General features: G+C 38.1%; 1 protein-coding gene across 1 annotated transcript in view; it reads right to left on the reverse strand.

Moving 5' to 3' along the window:
- The window catches only part of ARHGAP20 (Rho GTPase activating protein 20), a 59742-nt gene that overhangs the window by 33263 nt on the left and 20479 nt on the right, over positions 1-6000 (reverse strand). The window lies entirely within an intron of this gene.

A 6000-nucleotide genomic window follows, 5' to 3' on the forward strand; every position in this document is an offset into this window, starting at 1 on the left:
TTTCTTGTTCTGGCTGGGAGGCTGAATTTTTGAAAGAATTCCTAAACTTAATTGGAARCTTCCCTCTTGTCTTTAATTACCTACTTCTTCAGGCAAGAGAGAAAGGAGAAGGAATGACTTCCAGAATGAATAATTCAAACTTGTTACTTGATCTTTCCCAAGCAGCACGGGTGCTCAGGAATGTGGGGGATAAAGCAGAAAGAGGAGTTTTGGACCAATACAATATGCTGAAGGGTGAATATGCTATATGGCCAGCAACACAAGTAGCTCCTAGCCCTCCATTTTTGCATAATTGGGAATTCATCAATTCATCAGTTCGTCAATGGTTGATTGGTACTGGGAATTCAATTCCACAAACTCCCTACTAGCACTCAACACAGAAACATCTCAGGAATGATGACCAGTCAACCTAAGTGAAACCCATGCATGGCATTTACCTCAAGGTCAAGTGGAGGAAATAAATCAYTTCTATTTTAACCCAGTATCAACAATGGTTAGAACAAAATGTTTCACATTTTACTGCTCTCACCAATTCAGTGGAAACATTTATAAAATCATACTGCAGGGCCTGCCCCTAGTGATATCCCTGTAGGTTCAAGCCCATAAGTGTCTAACTCAGTTTGATCATTTCTGTTTGTACATTTTCTATATCCTGATTTGTCAGTCTGAGAACTTCATAAATTAAACTAAGCAAAATCTGTTTCATCCAGGTAAGCAAAGGAAGGTCCAGCAGGTTTATTAAGGCCAGTAGAGGTCAAGCAAAATGAACATGACTTTAGAACAGGAGATGTAACAACATAAATCAGTTATTTGAATGAAGTCTGCCTTTTGATCTGCTGCCCTCTGCATATCTCTATCATCTGAGCCTTAACAACCACTTTCGCATGCTTTAATAGTTTACCTGATAACTTTTACCAAAAGATGATGTAACAATCTTTTCCTCCTTTGAAACAAAGTTAAAAAAAAAAAATCAAAGCCATTAATTTAACCAGAACCTGCTAAAGCCCTACATCTAAGRAACGTGGGAGAAAATTCACCAACAGTGACAAAAATGTCTTTTGGAAAGTATGTTTTGATCCTCATAATTCTCTAATGTTCTATCATTATAAGACATAAATGAAATGAATTTTTGTTATACTGAAGAAAATGCAGATCAGCTATACTGTCAGGCCTGGGGATTTATATGCAAGAGGTAATTTTGAATTTCATTTTTTAATAGCTCACTGATTTTTCAGGCTATTAAATGGGACTTATTTTGAAAAGTGCTAAGCACTCAAATACTCTTTGAAAATTCCTTTTAATAGAGTTATGCAAAAATCAGCACTAAAGTCAATGTGATTTTTTATATAATAAACAATAAAATCTCAGACAGTGATCTAAGACCTTCTCTACCATTCCTGTGTTCCCCTAAAAGTCATTCTAGGACTAAGATATAAATAAAAGCCACAAAATAACAGTCACCTTTCCAGTTTGGCAGAAAAAAGCCATCATTCTTGTTTCTTGAGAAAAAGGAACTGTGAACTGAATTCTGAAAGACGGATATCCTGCAAAGTGAACAATCAGTCATGTTCTATTTTGTGTAGAAGCAATACTAATACTAAGATTGAGATGGCACTGCCATTGTAACTCTCTATTCTCAAGTGCATATTTCTTCCTGAAAATACTATTTTAGAGTCTGAAGTTTCCATGCATAGTTTTAACCAAGAAGTTAATTCTGTAATTTGGAGACATATTCAGAAGGCRTAGATTAGAATCATTGTACTGGCTGAGATCTGTAGAAAAACAATCTGAGTTTTTCTTCTGGCATTTCCACAGCCTAGATTCTACCTCCATTATTTTTTGAATTATCAAAATAGACATCAGTACAGAGCAATTTAAAAGAACTCTTCAGTTTTTTAGGTGCAATATGTGAAGTTGAAAGCTATCAGCAGTCAGCCAAACATTGAAAAATACATCCCCAATGCATTCAGCGTGAAAGCAAACACATCAGTACTCATTGCCGTATTTACTAGAAATCACAAAAGCACAAATAATACACGTTCTTCCCCCTGCACAGCCTCTTTGGGGTTTTTGAATAAAACAGCTATCTTAATRGTGTGATCCCCAAGATGTTTATTTTAATCCTCATTGCAATGGAGATGTTAGCTTTAATGTCTATTTGTAGTGGAAACAATGAAAGAAATTAGCATACTCTTCAAAAGAGAGTTTAATAACCTATGTTAATTTGTTACTAAGTCCATGATCCAAATGTCATTTTTGCCAATGGAAAGCTTTGCATTGGTTTTAGTAGATGATGATTTAAGCCTATCTATGATTTAGATTAAACCACAAGATGCCTCCAGGAAACAATCTGTTCCAAGGTACCCAGGCTGTCATGAGCTATTGCAGGTATCCCAGCTAAATAACATCCCTCTCACGCTCCATTCTAAAACTCATTAAGTTGTTTTGGTTATGGTTTTCTGCAGACATTTCCCTCTGCTGATGATATCTTCTGCATCCACAGAAGTCAATTTCCTCTAATGATGCAGGCACCAACACTTTCTGCATGACCGGGGTTTACTGAAATAAAATACTTTGCTCTTTAATCGCTGAAACCCTTCACAAAGAGKTAGGTGAGAAAAGCACCATTTAATTAGTGGAGCAGTAAAATGGCTACTATTCGAAAGGCTGAAGTCCTAGTCAGCCCAGCCGCACGAGAGGCTGTGCGCTCCCYGTCAAACAGTAACACACATATTATACCTTTCCAAATTGTGAACAACAGTGAACAACTCTGTCTAAACTCTTTCACACATAGGTACCTTAAGCAAAAATATTACMTAGTTGTGCCAGTAAGGACCCAGCAGTTTCTTGCAGTTTTGAACCTACACATGTGCAGCATGCGGCTTGCAACACACACAAGCCTTGTTGTGGCTACAGGCACCACCAAGCAGAGCACAGGGCAACTGTCCTAGCAATGTTCAGAGGCCAGAGGCTTATTCTGTGTAACTCAAAGGCCAGTTTAAGATGACTCTGAGGAACCAGCATTTTATCTTCATAAAAAATAAAACAAATACACTTCAGACTTCAGTTCTCTCAGCAAAGCATTTACTTTATTATCAGTACTCACTTCACTGGGTTAGAGCAACCTATGGAGAGAAGCAGAAGCTATTCACATCCTTGTAAGCCTACCGAAAACACCAGCTATCTGCATCGTGAGAAATGTCTGCAGCCCAGCCTACATTATGACTTTTTGCCAAAACAGGCGTATCTGTCAGGAATGACATCCAATTTGTGACCAGCAGAGATACTTCAAAGAGCAACCCTGATCTAAAAGAGTCAAGCTCTTGTAATTTTGTTGCCTGAGCCTTGGAAATCTTTTACTCTGACTGGAAAACAGGTAACAATATTTGCACTTGCGTTCTATGCATCTTTTCTTCAGATCCTTCAGCTCATAAAAGTTCATGTGAGAAGTAACTTCAATGTCAGCTTAATAAAACCTTGCATCATATTTAGAAGCCAAGATGGTTTACTGCTGGAAATCCTTTAATGAATAGACATATAATGTATATCATGTGGCTAGAGGACATCTTGCATTCAAGTTATCAAATTTATAAAGGTATTGAGAACAATTCTTTAGCCAACCAAAAGAAAAGCCCTCCAGTTTGGACTGCAGCTCTGTCTCCCGTGAGATAAGTGGGGAAAAATAACCAAGTCTGTAACACATCAGCGACTACTAATCCACATTTCATGGCTGTTTATACCGCACTCAATTGCAATGTTAATATTTCAGCACCTCAACATTTATCTATTTTTACAATAAATGATAGCTTAGACATGTCTTGCACTCATATTCTGACTAACTTGACAATAGCATGATAACAGATCGTTACTTTATGGATGAGAAAAAAGAAAAGCAAGAAATTAAACAAAAGAAGAGCATTTCTTGCACACTGAAAGCAAATCACCATTCTTGGGAGTTAACACAAGACAATGGACATGCTCCTGCTCATGCTTCTCCTGACTTTAGTTTCTGTCACGCTGATAGCTCATTAAAGCACCTGGCTTGAAAAACCTCACTCCCCATCCTAGAAAGCCTGGGGAAAGCCATAATTGCTTTACACACAGCAGATGTATTTCTTTGTCTTTGAAGAATTGTTGTGGGTTAATCGAAGCCCAGCCTTGGTACTTTCTCATTTGCTCAAACCAGCTGAAGAAATAAATCAGATGATAAGGGTCACAACCTGCAAAATATTACATGGTTTTGCACATTAATGATATCTAGCTAGAAAAATCCATGCGACATGGCTTCTGGCTTGGCACAGATTCACACACCATTTGCGGTTGGAGTAAGATGCTGAAAATGCAGATGTTGACAGCTAGGCCTGTTCCCGTTAGCTGCTCTGCCCAGCTGGCCCTGTCCCCTCCAGCCATTTGGCAAGGCCACACCAAGATTCCCTGGCTTCAGGGCTGAGCACTCGCAGCTCCTCTTGCCATGAGTGAGGCTCACCCACACAGAACAACTCACAGGCTCAGAGCCCTGTTTAGACAGTCAGATTAAAAAAAAAAAATCTGCATTTTTAAGGGTGCTAACTGCTCACTGCTGTCGCTGCCTCTCAGCCAAGACCAGTGGCACTCAGTCAGTCATCCACATCTCATTATCTTTGGTGCTTTCTCCCACTTCAGCTTTTCATGATTTGGAATACGCATTTCATCTAAGTTTATGCAGGCAGTTTATTATAATAAATAATAATTATGCCTAGAGGGTGAAAGTAAGCACAAAAAGGATTAGTTTTTAGGTAGTGTTTTCCAGGAAGATGCTAGGTAAGATAAGGGCTGACAAAACATTACTATGCTGTTGTAATCTGTAACAGACTATTTATAGAAGGGGCTTGGACAGATGAGCACAAAACACTTTTAATCGTATGGAGAGTCAACTTGATCCCTGCTATGGCTAAGGGAGCTTCTTTCTGAAGATGCCGGGCATGTCTGCTTTCAGCTACCTATGGTAAATCTTACATAAYTGAAGCAGCACTTTATGAAAACAGTGCAGCATTCCGAAAATAGCAAGTCTATTTTGTGCAGCACTGCATTAAAGTTTCCTAAGTCATCACTATCATGGACAGTATATTCTGTACAATGAAACAAAAGAGGTCTGCTCTGTATTTCAAACAGCATTAGTTTTATTTATTTTTTTTCTAAYTGTCAAAATGCCTACTTGGTAAATGTGTTTCACTGTTTGCAATTTCTTTTTTCAAGTAACATACTTACACAAATAAGAGCCGATCACCTCTCACCTTCTGTGTTTTCCGTTATGGACTGTAACTGTGGCTCTCAGAGAAAGCCCTCTGCGACATGCGCAGCCTGCTCCCTGTACCCAGCYTCCAGCACAGGACTATCCTGACACTGTGCAAGCCGCTGGACTTGAGCATGGTGCAACAGAAAGCACTGCACTCAAGCTAACACACGAAGTCCCAACAGGATCACAGAGAGTTTGTATCAAAATGCGTTATCATCTCCCTACCTTGCAGGACAGGCAGGGCAATCACAAGCCTGGAAACAGGAAGGCAGATGAGTATGAATAGTATGTAAAAGCAAGTTTTACTCTGATAGATAAATGTACATTTTAGCCCTGTACAATCAGGGCTATCACTTCAATTTAGGTAATCACTAAAATCACTCTCTGCTTCTAAAACTGATTGGAATATGCCAAGTTCCATTAAATGCATCTCTTTAGTACCAGTATTAGYATACACATTTTAATTCAATATATATTGAGAAAATATTTCAACTTAAATAATTGTATGATTCTAAAAGTAGTTTTGTATTTGAAATCAACTTTGTATGATGTCAAAATCTTACTAAAAGTAATTAAAATGATTATGACAAATCAACATGGTTTACACCGATGTTTAAGATGTCAAGGCATACAGGCATCTATTTTTTTGTAGTCTTTCGCAAATCAATAAATAATTAAGACTTTCAATAAAATACCACATAGCCTTTAGGGTAATATGTGTTATT

The sequence above is a fragment of the Rhea americana genome, unplaced genomic scaffold, assembly GCF_003343005.1.
Source record: "Rhea americana isolate MKP2758 unplaced genomic scaffold, rheAme1 scaffold_29, whole genome shotgun sequence".
Classification (NCBI taxonomy): domain Eukaryota; kingdom Metazoa; phylum Chordata; class Aves; order Rheiformes; family Rheidae; genus Rhea; species Rhea americana.